This window comes from Pezoporus occidentalis, unplaced genomic scaffold (genome assembly GCF_034315485.1).
Source record: "Pezoporus occidentalis ecotype Australia unplaced genomic scaffold, CSIRO_AGI_Poc_V1 ctg15, whole genome shotgun sequence".
Lineage (NCBI taxonomy): Eukaryota > Metazoa > Chordata > Aves > Psittaciformes > Psittacidae > Pezoporus > Pezoporus occidentalis.
Window position 1 is genome coordinate 4,844,648 of NW_026913316.1, and position 16,414 is coordinate 4,861,061.

The 16,414-nt window shown below is 42.2% G+C and overlaps 1 protein-coding gene across 1 annotated transcript in view; it reads left to right on the forward strand.

Moving 5' to 3' along the window:
- The first annotated feature begins 944 nt into the window (after positions 1-944).
- Positions 945-16,414, forward strand: part of IKZF1 (IKAROS family zinc finger 1) — a 106,348-nt gene continuing 90,878 nt past the window's right edge. Inside the window, exon 1 of the mRNA XM_062610896.1 lies at positions 945-1,366. The gene's annotated coding sequence lies outside the window, so the exon portion shown is untranslated. The remainder of the gene's footprint in view (positions 1,367-16,414) is intronic.

The window sequence follows — 16,414 nt, forward strand, 5'->3', positions numbered from 1 at the left end:
AGGCAGCCTGTTCTAATGCTTGACAACCCTTTCAGTGAAAAAACTTTTCCTAATATCCAATCTAAATCTTCCCTGGTACAACTTGAGGCTGTTACCTCTTGTCCTATCACTCTTTACTTTGGAAAAGAGACCAATCCTCACCTCACTACAACCTCCTTCCAGGTAGTGTAGACAGTGATAAGATCTTTCCTCAGAAAGAGAGTTCTCCAGATTAAACACCCCCAGTTCCCTCAGCTGTTCCTCATAAGACTTGTGCTCCAGACCCTTCACTGGCTTCGTTGCCATTCTCTAACACCTCAGTGTCTCTCTTGTAGTGAGGGGCCCAGAACTGAACACAGTATTCAAGGTGCAACCTCACCAGTGCCAAGTACAGGGGGATGATCACTGCCCTGTCCCTGTTGGCCACACCATTTCTGATACAGGCCAGGATGATGTTGGCTTCTTGTCTGTGTGGGCACAATCTGGCTCATGTTCAGCCAGCCATCAGTCAGCATCCCAGGTCCTTTTCCGCAGAGCAGCTCAGAGAAGGAAAGATGAAATACCCTATACCAGTGCAGAGCAAGGACCACATTCCAGGTATTTCCCTGGGAAAGCCGAGTCTCGCCTCTCTGCCTGAGGTCTTTGGACTCCCAGTGTTCAGAAAACATCAGGATTATCATTCACGAAACAATCCAAAAGTGAAACCCCACGGTTACTCTTTGCCTAGAGTTGTGTGAGGCAACGCCTGTCACTGCACACTGCGGGCAGCCAGGGGCACATCTGAAGGGAGCACTACTTTGAGTGGAATATGGATAGGAAAAACAGATTCAGAACGAATGAGAAAGAGAGTTGTTTCTCACTCAGGCAGTAGAGCAGACAGCTTCTCATCTTGCTTCTCTTTAAGAAGGCAACAGGATAGCTCTAGGAACACCTGGGCTCCCCAGCTGCTCTGGGGGGCAGCCATTTTGCAGCAGTCACAGCTCTTGTCCTGACACTGACCCTGCAGGACAATCCCCGTAAAATGATGGCAGGGTCCCGAGAGCACTAGTAGGTCTTCATGGCCATAAGCAGACTCATCTGGGGCCTTTACCCACCCCTCTGCCTACAGGTTCCATTGCAGGTACCCAGCCTGCCCTGCGCTGCTGCTCCACAGTGAGCTCAGGCCTGCAGGGTACCAGGCCCCAGCAGGGCTGTTCTTCAACAGTCTGCACCCAGCCGTGCTGGACACAGCCACCATCAGGCACTGGGTGTGGAGCAAAGGCAAGGAAGGCTCAGTCTGGCGGGCAGCAGGTAAGTCCCTGCCATCTTTGCACAAGTGTGGTGGCACTGGAAAGCAGAGTGTGGGAGGCTTCACCGCCGGCAACACAGATCTTCAAGCTGTCCAAAGGTATGTGCATTATGCTGATTTTTTAAAGTGTGGGGCTGTTAAAGGGTTGCCTGTGGTAGATGATAGGTTGATTATGAGCCTCAGTGTGTCCTTACAGCCAGGAGGGCAAATAGCATCCTGCGGTGCATCATGAGGAGAGCGGCTAGCAGGTCGATGGAGGTGATGTTCCCTCTCTACTCGAGCCTAATGAGGCCACATCTGGAGTACTGTGTCCAGTTCTGGGCTCCTCTGTACAAGACAGACAAGGAGCTACTGGAGAAGGTCCAGAGGAGGGCTACACGGATGATCAAGGTCTGGAGCATCTTTCTTACAAGGAGAGACTGCAGGAGCTGGGCCTGTTTAGTCAAGGGCAGGCTGAGAGGGGATCTTGTTAATGCATGTAAATATCTCAAAGGTGGGTGCCAGGAGAATGGTGCCAGACTCTTATCAGTGGTGCCCAGGGATAGGACAAGGAGCAATGACCATAAACGAAAGGTGGCAGAGCATTGAACAGGCTGCCAGGGTGGTCGTGGAATCTTCATCTCTGGGGACATTCAAAACCCACCTGAATGCATTCCTGTGTAACTGCTCTGGGTGGCTCTGCCTTGACCAGGATATAGTTCACAAGACATACAAAAGTAAACCCCAATGGTTACTCTTCGGCTAGAGCTGTGTGAGGCAGACCCTGTCACCGCACACTGCAGGCAGCCAGGGGCACCTCTGAAGGGACATCTGCCCCTTAAGTCTTGTGCACCTCTTTCTCATCATTTCCAAACCTGCTTTTCAAAATCAGATGATCTCTAGAGGTCCCTTCCAACTCTAACAATTCTTTGATTCTGTGATTCCATAAAAAGTTAATATTAAGTTAGTCTTAAAGGAAAATAATTACCCTATAACAGATTTTTTCCTTAAGGTTTTCTCTGAGTTAAATTCATTTCAATTCTGGTTTTCTTGTCATTAAGTAAGTGATTTTGTGGCTTATGATTTAATAATTATGTTTTATTATAGCTGAGGCTGTCTAACATAACAGAGGATAGGCTGGGGTTTTTTCTTCAGCTGTGACCCGAGTTTTTCCTGAAACCTTCTGCAGCAATCCTGACAGGGAAGTGCAGGGTAGCGCTGCCATTTTCCAAAGAGGTGGCAGTTGCCAACCCCCATTCTATGAATAATTATGCATGTGCTTAGGGCCATCACATTGGAGGTTTCTGTTAATTGCAACAATGTTGCTCATTCCAGTAAATATATATGTAAGCAGGCTAGCAATTGCCTAGATAAATCCCTTTTCTGATATTTTGAATTTGCTGGAGAGGAAGAGATGAGGGAGAGAGGAAGATGCAAGGAGTCTGCAGGGTTGCCTAAGGGAAGGGAACTTACCCAGGTGCTGGGGAAGCTCAAGACTGGGACCTGTGCTGACATTATCAGCACAGGCAGGCTGAAAAGCCTTCCCGGGCCATACAGTTGCTCCATGGAAAATTCATCTGTGCCTCACATTTGACATAGTCTTCATCCTTGAATCATAATTACTGGTCTGCAAATTCCCTATTTGAGAAAGAAGCAGTCAGGGAAGATAGAGTTTTAGGGAAGGACAGGAAATGAGCATGCTGATGGTTGGGAAAGATTGCAACGGAAGTGGTGAACCTTGACGACTTTGGGAAAGAGGGACATGGGGTTGAAAAATGCAATGACTGGAGGAAGAAATGGAGATGAGAATAAAATGGCTGGCAATAGTAGAGGAACCATAAAGGGAAGAGGTGCAGAGGTGTACATGATTTAAGGGGCAGAGGACAAATATCTACTTGTCAAAGCAGAGAAGCAAGTGCCTAGGTGTGTAAACAGGTAGGAAAGGATAAGTGTATGGGGGTAATAGGTAAAAGTTTCTTTCTACTAAGGGCAAAGCCAAAATTTCCATTGCTTTATAAATAGATGGCCTTAGGCTTGCAGAAAAAAAAATAAGGAAAGCTATGAAGAAACTTTGCTACTACTGAATTAATTGGTAACCATTGAGCGTAAATACTAACCACTTGAATCAAGCACACATTATCTAGAGACAACTTTACTGAAAAAATTAAGAGTCATCTCCCTCCCCCTCCCCAAACCAACACAAAAAAAAAAAAAAAAAAACCTAACCCCAAAACAACCCCTACTTCACCAAACTGTTTGACATGTCATGAAGCTAGACACAGGAACTGGTTTGGGGGTTTCGTTTGTTTTCTATTTTGGACATTAGCCTCAAGAGGTAGAGGAAAATAATATCAGACATCTAGGAACTAAAACTGGAAAAGACTCTGCTTCTGTCCCAGAAATCACGATACTGTTCGGTATGAACATCTGTAGTAATTTATATGCTTACTGTTCTAAAATCTGCCAGCCAATATGAGCAGTGGGTTATTTGATTACCCTTGCTATTTTTAAGTGTTCTTTTTCATAAATCAAAACAAAGGCTTTTAGGGACTGAGTAGTCTTTTCTTCCAGGCATGCACTTTATTTAAGAGCTGAAAAAAAAGAACTGTTCAGATAAACCATATGACTAGTATTTGGATGTAAGGTAGACTTAAATTGTTGTGGCTTAAAGCCATACTTCTAAAGCCAGGGTAAGGGACTTCACCAAAAAACTCACTCATTTGGTATGGCCCTGTGACTTTAATGAGGTGGGCAATGAAGAAATGAGGAAATCTCTTCAAGAAGCCTGAGGAGATTCAAGAAGCACTTCAGGGCCTTGGGAGGAATGGTTCAAGGTTCGGGAGCCCAAATAGTGTTCTTATTCCTTCTGCCACTCGCAATCAATGACAATGGTTACATCAGAAAAATCTCACTAATTCCTGGCTTCATGACTGATATCAGAGCCAGAATTTTGTGGGTTTTGACCATCAGTGAGTCTACATGGCAAAAAACCTGCTGGAGGCAGATGGGGTATGCCTGTCCCAAAGGGAGAAAAGGATCCTAGCCCAGGAGCTAGCAGGGCTTATAGAGAGGGCTTTAAACTAGGTTGAAGGGGGCTTGCTAGAAATGAGCCAAGTGGTAACATGCCACCTCTGGAGTCCAGATCCACGGGGCAACTTAAATGTATTTATGCTAATGCCTGCAGCATGGGCAACAAACAGGAGCTGGAAGCCATTCTGCAGCAGAGAAATTATGACATCACAGAAACATGGTGGAATGATTCACATGATTGGAATGCTGCAGTGGATGGCTATAGAGATAGGCCAGGAAAAAGAGGTGATGGGGTTGAGTTGTGTGTCAGGGTGTGCATTGACTGCCTTGAACTAAATGTTGTAAGTGAGAAGGCTGAATGTTTGTGCGTGAAGATCCGGGGGAAGGCCAACCAAGCAGATATCCTGGTAAGAGTCTGTTACAGACCATCTGGGCAGGATGAAGATACAGATGAAGTGTTTTCAAACAACTGGGAGAATTTCATGGTCTCTTGCCCTTGTTCTCGTGGGGGACTTCAACCTATCAGATGTCTGCTGGAAGTACAACACAGCAGTGAAGAGACAATCCAGGAGGTTCTTGGAGGGTGCTGACGATAAATTCCTAATCCAGCTGGTCAGTGAGCCAGCTAGGGGAGGTGCCTGGCTAGATTTGCTGTTCACAAACAGGACTGACGGGTGATGTGATGGCTAGAAGCCATCTTGAGCAAAGTGATCACGAAATGATTGAATTTTCAATCCTTGGAGAAGTCAGGAAGAAAGTCAGCAAAACCTCCGCCTTAGACTTCTGGAAGGCTGAGTTTGGCCTGTTTAGGATGATGGTTGGCAGAATTCCTTGGGAAACCTTGCTGAAGGACAAAAGGATCCAGGAAGTCTGGACACTCTTCAAGAATGAAATCCTTAAGGCACAGGAGTGGGCGGTCCCAATGTGCCAAAAATCAAGCCAGCGCAGAAGACACCAGCCTGGCTGAACAGGGAGATAGTGCTGGAACTCAGGAAAAAGAATTTATCACCTGTGGAAGAAGGGACAGTCCAGCCATGAAAAGTACAAGGATATTTTTAGGTTATGTAGATAGAAAATTAGAAAGGCAAAGGCTTTTCTTCCATTCCTTCAGATGGAACTAGATCTGGCCACTACCATAATGGATAATAAAAAGTACTTTCACAAATACATTAGCAATAAAAGGAGGACCAAGGAGAACTTCCATCCTCTACTGGATACTAGGGAAAACAGTGACTGATAATGATGAAAAGGCTGACGTACTTAATGCAGCCTTTGCCTCAGTGTTTAATAGTCACGAGCCATCCTTAGGGTACGCAGTTCCCTGAGCTAGATGGCAGAGGTGGGGAGCTGAAGTCCCCATAATTCAGGAAAAAGTGGCTAGCGAGCTCCTGTTCCACCTAGATGTACATAAGTCTACGGGGCCAGATGGGTTACACCCAAGAGTGCTGAAGGAGCTGGCAGAGGAGCTTGCTAAGCCACTCTCCATCATCTGTAAGCAGTCCTGGTCTATTGGGCAGGTCCCTGGGGCTTGGAGGCTGGCCAGCATGATGCTTCTCTACAAAAAGGGCAGGAAGGAAGACCCTGGCAACTAAAGGCCTGTCAGCCTGACCTCAGAGCTAGGAAAGGTCATGGAGCAGATGATCCTGAGTGAGATCATAAAGCACATGAGGGAAAACGGAGGAATCAGGCCAGTCAGCGTGGGTTCATGAAGGGCAGGTGCTGCTTGACCAACATGATCTCCTTCTACAACAAGGTGACTCCCCTGGTTGATGAGGGAAAGGCTGTGGACATCGTCTATTTGGACTTAAGTAAAGCATTTGACACTGTCTTCCACAGCATTCTCCTGGACAAATTGGGTGCTCATGGCCTGGATAGGTGGATTATTCACTGAGTTAGAAACTGGCTGGGTGATCAAGCCCAAAGAGTGGTTGTAAATGGTGTCACATCTAGTTGGTGACCGTTTACTAGTAATGTTCCCCAGGGCTCAGTACAGCTGCCAGTGTTGTTTAATATCTTTATCAATGATCTGGATGAGGGGATCAAGTGCACCCTCAGTAAATTTGTGGATGACACCAAGTTGGCTGAGACTGTTGATCTGCTGAGGGATAGGAAGGCTCTGCAGAGGGATCTAGACAGGCTGGATCAACAGGCTGTGGCCAATGGTATGAGGTTCAACAAGGCAAAGTGACAGGTATTTGGGCCACAAAACCACCATGCAGCACTACAGGCTTGGGGAAGAATGACTGAAGGCCGCTAGGTGGAGAAGGACCTGGGGGTGTCAATTGGTGGCCAGCTAAACATGAGCAAGCTGGTGCCCAGGTGGCCAAGAAAGCCAACGGTATCCTGCCCTGTATCAGAAATAGTGTGGCCAGCGGGGCCAGTGAAGTGATTATCCCTCTGTACTGTGCACTGATGAGGCTGCACCTTGAATACTGTGTTCACTTTTGGGTCCTTCACTACAAGAAAGACATTGAGGTGCTGAAGCAGGTCCAGAAAAGGGCCACAAAGCTGGTAAAGGGTCTGGAGAATAAGTCTTATGAGGAACAGCTGAGGAAACTGGGGTTGTTTAGTCTGGAGAAATCTCAGAGAGGGGACCTTATCACTCTTTTTAAAACTACCTGAAAGGAGGTTGTAGTGAGGTGGGGGTCGGTCTCTTCTCCCAAATAACAAATGATAGGACAAGAATTAATGGCCTCAGGCTGTGCCAGGGGAGGTTTTGGCTGGATATTAGGAACAATTTCTCCACAAAAAGGGTAATCAGGTATTGGAACAGGCTGCCTAGAGAAATGGTGGAATTGCCATCCCTAGAAGTGTTCAAAAACTGTGTAGATGAAGCCCTCAGTGATATGGTTTAATAGTGATCTTGGCAGTCCTGGTGTAATGGTTGGACTTGATGATCTCAAAGGTATTTTCCAACCTAGCTGATTCTATGGTTCTATGATTATTCTTCTTCCAAAGACATGACTTTAAAATTATCATTAAAAAAGCTGCTCAAGAAAGGCCTATCCTCATTTAGCATTCTTACATCCAGTTAAATATTCTGATTTATTTGTGTTAGATCTTTAGTTAATTTCAATGTGGCCAACCAGCAGAAAGGCTGTTACTGACTTTAGTGGGCTTGGAACAGGCCTGTTTAAGGGCAAGTAGATCAGGTACTTGAAACATGTCCTCATTGAAATCAGAGCCAAAGGTATAATATCACGCTATGATGCCAATTGATATAAAGAAGACTGCCCAGCTAGTTTTGCACTAGAGTCACAGAATTTAGACAAAGAAATCCCTGGAGAAGTCAGTCTGCTGCAGGCTGTGCAAACAAGTGCTGTGGTTCGATATTGAGTGGGTGAAAAAGAATCAAACCAGCAGATTGGTAGCTAGGTGATAGAGAATAGATTCATAACTGCTTAGGAAAGTTCTTCCATGAAAAACTCAGTTATTTTTTTAAGTAAGTCCATTTTCATAGCCAAGTAAAGGACAAAAAGTGTACTAAAATTTTCCTTGCTTTTATTTCTTCTACTAATGCCCTTTTATATGGGAATTCACTCACACATTCACTTTCTTCCTCTTCTCTAAGCAATCTGTTATCCCAGTGATATCTGTTCTTGGATGTCTTAATTTCAAATAAATTTCCAGCAAGTGAAGAAATTAAAATGAATCATCATAACCTTCAGTTTGCAGAACCTAAAAGAACAAGAAAAGGTTTCTTGTGTGTGAAATCAAGTCAGTAGTTCAGAGTTTGATAAGAAATGATCTAGCAAATGTTTAATCATTTATATTTAGCCACTGAGATTTCTTTCCAGCTTGAAGACAAAGATTTCAGACTGGGGAGATATCTTCTGACCCACAAATATTTCCCTACTCCATTGAAAATGAAACATGGGGTTAAGACAGCTTTAGATGCAAGTTGACCTATGGTCTGATCAGTCAGGGACTTTCACCAGAGAAGTAGGTCCAAGTCTTCACAGATGAGGAAAACTTCCACATGCTGAAAGAGTGCCATAAACATTTAGTTACAAGTAAGTTGCTCCTATTCTGCAGGGATGCTTGGCTTTTTTTTTTTTTTTTTTTAATGTCTTCATTCTCCATCTAGGGAAAGAAGTACATTTTGGTATAGGATATTTTTGGGGGGAGATTCAAATTCTTTCCTGGGAGATTTCAAATAAAAACTGAACTACAGGTGTAGGATAAATGTCCCAGATAGTGACTCATTCCAGTTAGGTTTGAAATGAGGGGTAGCCTTCAGTTTTAAATGTCAGTCATTTATATCTAGTAATGAATATTTCTAGTTTCAAGCTGACTAGTGTAAGGGCATCTGTGTTTCATTCTAGAGCAATGAGAATCAGAGGAATATAAAAGAACAAGAAAAAAATAAATATGTTTAGCAATAACCCATTTGTCTATGAAAAAATCACATATTAATGCAAAGCACAAATGCCCATGGACATCCAGCTTTATAGATGACCTAAACTGGCAGGGCTTACCAGGAAGCTGTTTTGATAAACACCTTGCCTTCACATGGGATGCAGGAAGGGATCATACCAAGATGGTTTGCACACTTCCACCAAAGCAAGCCTGCAACTCAGCAGTCTCCTTCACACCAGAGGAATCCTAGGTTGGGTGGAGCCAACAAAGTAGTTCTGTTGTACTGTCTATCTGGCAAAAGAAAGGCCATGGCCTGAGAACTGCTGTATAAAGATCTCTCCCTACTAGCAGAATCAGACAAACTCAGAGCTTGTATGGACTTTGTGCACTGAACTCAGGACATGCTGTGTGTGATCATAGGTCTAGCTCTGCCTTAATTCAGTTGAGATCAAGTACCCAATACCACTGTAACCAAGTCAGCAAAATGTCAGTCAATGTGGGCTGTACAGATCTGCCTGGAGTCCCAGGGACAGCCAGACCAAGTCTGTGCTGTTATTTCACTGCTAGGCTGAAGTTGGCCTGGTTAGGTCAGTCCATGGTAGAGGGCTGTATCTCTATCTGTAAATGCAAATGTGCCCTGTGAGTTGTTTAGAGGGGCTGATGAGCTCACTCATACCAGCAGATCTGCCTTAATGTCAGTTGTTCCTCCCAGCCATACTCCAGCACAACCTGATTAAAGGCAGAGCCTGCATTGCAAAATGTTAGGTGTGCTGGAAACATTGCTGTATGAGAATGAAGTGTGCTCTTTACGTTTTCTTTTATTACCTCTATTTTAGTGTTGAAGAACTCTAAAATTTTTGGTTTATCTCTGAGATTTGTATTCTTTGTCACTGTATTTGTTCTTAGTAAACCATAGGAATAGAAACTCTTGACAATGAATTTGTCCTTCCTAGGTTTTAAACACAAGTTTCCTCAAACTGCCTCTCTTTTTAAGATCAACTTGACATAAATTCAGAATTCATAGTGAACAGTGTGGTGTTTTCTCTCTGTATATATTGAACAGGAGAGGATTAATGAGGAAAGGCATAGCTAAAAGGCTCACTGGGACTTTTATCACAACCCTATGTAAATTTTTAATAGTAGAAATGTTTCAAAATACTTCTACTACTTGAGATTCTCACTACTTCCTTCTTTCAAATGGACTAATGTATTTTTAGAAAAAAAAAAATTCCCACCATATTTTTCACATACACTTCCTATTCCAAAGAATATGGCACCAATTTCTTCATGGTAACTGTTTGCACAGGCAAGTTTCTTGGCCTCCTTTTCCAGGGAAATTTCTGCTTTTGTTTAAAAGCACATGTTCTCTAAGGAGATGATTGTAATTTATGTTTCCAGGGTGCCATCTGTGCTTTATCCTGTAATTCCAAGAAGGGATGAGGTACACTTTAAATGTTTGTGTTAAACTGTCAAAACTTTAACCTATAAGAGTGTCAGGCTGTTCTGTCAGTGAAAATTTCAGATTTTTCCACTTACATGCATTTTATACTAGGGGTCTGTAATCAAGTTTGATTTGATTTCTTTTTTTTTTTTCTTTTCATATAAAGAAGTCTTAATGATAACCAGACATTATCATTAAAAATCATTAGAATCAAAAAAATAAATAGATTCATATCTTGACACATAGAAGTACTTGGTCTGAATCTAGCAGATTCAAACCTTGTGGTCAAGCCTTTGTCTTTGGTTAGACTTACATTTCAGTCAGAGTTTTTGATGCTCTGTATTTATGATAGAATGGCGATAAGAACCTGTGCCTCTGATACTGATGCACCTCTGTAGTTCAGAGCAGCTGTTTGAAATAATCACTCTCACAGAACATGACTGGGGGAAAAAACAAAGAATGGAATCTTACCAGCTGCGAATTTGATTTCTTTTATATAAAGAAGGCTTTGCTGTTGAACCTGTATATACATATATAAATGCAGTTTCAAAGCTCTTCAGATAATTCATTCAATGGCTTTAATGCATTGAAAAAATGTTATTTAATTCAAAAGGTTTTTTCTGTTTATGAAATGAAATCATATTTCCCTCTTCTGTGTGTTTAATGTCCACCCTTTACAGCACAGTGACAGTTTTCAATATTGTGATTTTTCAATTTGTGATTTTTCTATTTTCTGTTGCTAGCCTTCTCACTCAACTAAACAGCTATATATGAGAATGCTTACTTTAAAATAGAGGTTACTGGACATCATCATATTCAGGAATTAAGCATGTCTATATAACAAATGTCTTTTAGTGATCTGATGATAATTACTGTTGCAGTGGAGGAAATGACTTTATTCCTTACTCAAAATATTCCTACAAAGTCAAGCATGACTATCAGTTGTACGGTTATTCGTGCAAAAGAAGCCTAAAAAATGTAGGTGTTCTCCTTACATCAGCTTATATCCTGTTGACAACTCAAATGACACTAGGCCCATTTATTAGTTTCTAGTGGTTTAACTGACAACTTTTGGTCTCATAAAATGTACTATAAATACTATCTGTAGCACAGCTTTGCTTTTCAGTGGTACACCAAGTGTTCAGATGGTTAAGAATTCTGTTTCCCAATGGGAAATGTGGCATTTGGCAGTCGTTTATTCCAGTTTCCTTTTGGGGATATGAAGGAAAGGTTTTACCAGAGTAATCCCTGAGTAAAAAACAAGCAACAAAATGATTAATACCTAAGCATTAGGCTATGGAATGAATGCAAAATTTATTATACCTTGAAAGTAGATAGGGTGATTGCATACTTCTACTCTACAGGGAAATACATGTTTGTTCTTTCCACACATGAGGTTGGTGGGAAAATTGCATAGAATTGATTTCATGAGTTTGGAAATGAGCCCTGGTGTCGAGAATGACTTCACAGCCCCAACTCTGAACTCACTTGGCAGCATGGATGTAGGAACCTCTTGCTCCCAGTGAAGTCAGTCCTGCCAGTGGTTTCAACACAAGGAAGGTTTGGCTCAGAAATGACAGATTGTGATATAATGAAGTCCCATCGTGGAGTGAAAAAAAAAAGGATTTGTTTTCACTGGAACAGGACAGTTTGTGGAGAGGGAGGAGAAAACAGCCTAAGCATTTATTCCTCTTGGTTTCTCTGGAGCTATGGTACCCCCATCTTCTCAGCAAAAACAAAGGAATGAAGAAAGACTGTGAAGTGCATGTTTAACCAATGTAAAATTATCACATTTATTGAGCTTTAATCTCACTTTTACAGTACCTAAGTTCACCATGTTCCTCATCTGCAGAGAGTTTATAGTTGATCTTTTTTTTTTTCTTGCCCTCCTTCTTAAAGACACGAGGGTTATGGGGCTGGGTTCTTACACAACCTTAGGCAGAGGGCAGACTGGTTTCAGCTGAATTCGATCACAAGTTTATTAAGTTCCTACCAGCATTTCTAGAGAATTCAAGCCTATATGGAGCAAAGAGCCCTGACTGAGAGAAAGCACAGAGAAGCTGGCCGCTGTCTAGCCTTGTGGCAGAGGGCAGGTGACCAGCCAGCATGTACGTATTGCTGGGCTGCTGGCACACGTCATCCAGAGGCTGACACCGAGCACACCATCCCCCTCTTGGCTAAGTGTGCAAGGGATGTGGGAAGAGAGTAGGGGGAGGAAAGAGTGACACAGAGGTACACAGGAAGGTCAAGGTGGTATATGGGGGGCTGGGGTTTGTAGAACTGGGGCATGTGAAGGATGGGGTATTTCATTCCAGAGGAAACCATACTTCATACTCAAAAACTTTTTGTTTTTCAATCTAAACTGAACATTCTGCTTCTTTTTCGCAGTTTCTTTTTTACATGACCTTTCCCTACCCACACTCATTAACCAAACCCATGACAACATGGAGTTAGCAGTTTGGGTGGGCTGTACATTTTCCTCAGGAAGATTTTAACCATCACTTAGAAAAATGAATTAAAGCCCTCATGTGCAGCTATAGATGCAGTGAACTGAAACAGTTAAATGCTGATCTCAGAATAAGACATGAGACCACAAACCCATTTTTTCAGCCTCAGAATAATAGCCTCTCTACTGAAACAAACAGAAAATGTTTTGCCTGTGCAGATAAGAGAACCTTACAGTACCTTTGAAACTGTGATTCAGCACTCTGAACTTACTAATGTTTTACAAGAAGGTGCTGACTCATTTACTAGTTGTATGTCAAAACAATCAAAAAGCATCACTCTTTCTCCAGAAAAATTCAGACATTACTATCGGTAGCTACCCCGAGCTAATAAGGGCCAGAAATGGAAAGGCAAAAGTTTCTGCACTCTCCAAAGCTGACTGGCCCATATGGGGAATTACAGACAGCTGTCAGCAACAGATCTGATCCTTGCTAATAAGTAGGTGCTTGTTCTTCTCTGTTTCTAGATGCATTATGAGGAAGGGCTTAATTTGAAGGGGATCAATCAAACTTTGAAAGTTGTCCTGAAGAACCATTACAGTCAGAAAGAGTAGGCAGAGACAAGTTCAGAGTTATTCTTTCTGTCATTTCATGCTTTTTAAGGCAAATTGTCAGGTTAGGTCAATGACCAGCTTTTCTTTTTTTTACTTCTTCATAGCAGCAAAGAGATCATATCTGTCCTTGCAGACATCTACTGAATTCAGTAAATATCTGTAGCAACGTATTTTTTAAGGTTTTCTTATGTGAGGCTAATACTTTTCTGTCAAAAGTAACATGCTGAAAGTTAATTTTGTTTAGGCTCCCTAACAGTGGATAAACCAAATTCAAGGAAATTACAGTTAAGTGATCATTAGTATCTGGATAGTCACTCCCAGTTGATGTAACAATCGGCACTGCACTCTGATTTTATCCAGGATAAGTGATACTGTACTTTCAGCATATGACCACCCATACTGCAAACCTTGAGTTGCTTCCACACATGACCAAATTGACTCCAGCTTCAGTAATGTGAGATGTCATACAGAAATATAGGTTTACACTGTGTGAACATGCAATATACCTGGAAGTTTTGAGTCAGCGCTCAAACTGGAAAACAATGGAGGAATCGAATCCACCATCACCTGTGCCTTTCTTCCTGGATTTCACACTTTTCAGAGGTTAAATACCTGTTCAGTAATTTTGAAGCCCTCCTGTGGCCTCCTTGTTTTTCACTAGAGAATTTATCAGAATGGATGCCAGAGCAGCACTGTAGAGAGATGCTGGTTACAGAGTTCTGGATTATTTGTGGAGCTCGTAACCATGCTTTCTTGAAACTGACATTGTGTCCATGTAAGACATCCGTGGTTCAGTTTGTGCACAAGGATGTAGCCCTAACTTACTTCAAAAATGCTTTGGAGAGAGATGAGCTTGCTTTTATAGGTAATTTCTTTGCTGAAACGCTTGAGGAATCTGAAAGCAAAGGCATAAAACTAGTATTGATACAACCTTCTCAAAACTCTCAAGATGGAAACAGATGGTAAAACTGCCTCATGCTGCTTCTCCAAGAGTGAAATATTTACATCAAGACTACTTCTCTTTCTGGTAAATTAAACCAAAGCAGGGCAGGTATGGAAACCATAAACAATGGCCAATTTGCAAATGTCATTCTTGTTCTTCCTCTAGACCAACGTGTGCCTCACACCCAGGAAAACTGTCCCCTCATCAGACTTGGGCAGTGAATTCAAAGTGCTTGCTCTGTACCTCTCAGAGTAGGGCCCAATCTTGCATTTTCTGTATTCTAGCTAAGTAATGTATTTAATGTGTGTAAAATGATCTTACTACTGCCATTTTGTTCCTTTGCACAGGACTTGCTGTACTAAGACCTGGTGACCTAGAAGTAATATAAATCCCATCATGGCTTGGTAGGAGTGAAGTGTTTAGCTCAGAGAATCAGGACTTCAGCATTTGTCTGGTGTGCCTGGAGATCAGGGATTTGCCTGGAAGAAAGAAAGCTATCTGTAGGGTTAGGCAGCTGTTGAGTGGAATGGATATCAGTATCACATGCATGCTGGATTCATGTGCCCCATTACCTCTTGTGAACATAGCCCAAAGTCAAAGCACCTGAAGTCTAACCAGTTGAGAGATGAAAAGCTAGGTCAGCTTTTATGCTTTTTGCCTACAGTTCCCTGAAGGATTAATTAGTATATAGCAATAATAGCTCATTGGTCTATTTACAGTACTTTTCATCAACAGCACTAGTTTTAGGGAGCAGGTATTTGCCCAAATTCACACATCTAGTGGGGCTTAACAGTAAAGGCAGAAATATTAATCTAGTATTAAATCTGCAGCATAGAGACTTGATTTGGGAAGGGGGATAAAGTTGATTTGAAGGCACATCAATGTCATCTTTCCATAATTTATATTGAGAAAACTTATTAAGCACTGATTTTTGAATCTGACCTGTAGCTAATTCTACAGGTTTATGGCTGTAATGAAGCTTATTGCACCATGCCCTACGTCTTATCTTCCTATGGCAAATTTACTTTTTCCTTCTTTGCCAGTCAATTAATATTTCAATATTATCTCTTTAAATACGTGAGTCTGTTGCGGTTCTTACAATGCTTTTAATTCTGCTGCCAGGAACTGCTCTAAACATCAGCTAAAGCCTGATTAAGTTATTTATTTATTTTCTGCTTTGAAAACAGTTAGTTACAGCTGTGTGGCTTCTGCGCATTGTTTTCATTATATAAAGACCTAAAGGTACAGTGCATTTTCTCCTCTAGTGATCTGCTACCTGGCCTTTTCTTTCTCTTTTCCTTTGAAAAGCTTCTGCCTCTGCTTTCCACTGAAGATGCTTCCTCTGCACTCCCTGGCACATAGTTTCCCACTATGCCTTTTAGCATTAAATCCAGCACACTGTAGGAACAGAAGTTCCTGCCAGCTTCCTGACTGTGAAGGATCTCTGTGGAGATAGGGAATCTCTGGGGAGAAACCACAAGCTCTTTTGGCTATCTCTGTGCCACACAAGCAGTACCAAGGGATGTAGCTGGATGAAAAAAAAACTATCCAAATTTTATCTTGTTCGAGGAATAGCTGTTTAAAGAATAATGTGGGGGTAATTCAGAATGTATCTCACCCTACTGAGGTGATTTGGCTGATACCTCACTGTTGAGTTTTGCTTTCCCTACTATTTCACATGGTCTCTATGTGACGCTCACACAGGCAAAAATGAGGTGCTGCTTGCAAAGAGTTTCCAGAGCAAGAGTAATAGGGGGGGTTTGTTTCCTGGTGATTAGCTTATATCTGGTGTGACTCAACCCTGATAAAATCAGCTTAAAAGAGGGTAGCTGATCATGGTTTCTGGTTGGGTTTTTATTTTTTTCTTTTAAAAAAGGGTCTATTTTTGACTGAGAGTGCTATTTTAAGGCTTTCATTTGCTCCTAGAGAAGCTCAAATGCTAATGCAATTAATGGCTGAAGCATTAGATTTTAAAGGATAAATCTTCATAATCTTTGTATTGCCTTCCTTTGTCACACGCCTCACTGAGAGGATGCTGTCAATATGCTCCTATATGTACTGTATCTATGCTTCAGAGAAAGTCTGCGCCTTAATGTTTCTGGTCTGCAGCTCACCGGATAGGCTGTTGCTTTCTACCTCAAGAATAAAAGTTGCACCCAGAGAAAAGGGTGTAGTCTCAAGCTACAAGCTAGGAGATGTAGCCAGGTACTGTCAAAATCCAGGCTGGGGCTCCTTCTTCCTCATTTTTTTTTTTACATAAGGCTGTATGTATGAGTAAAGGGGTTAAAGGTCCATGCGCAATGCTGAAATGAGGACTTTTAGACTGGGAAGAGATTC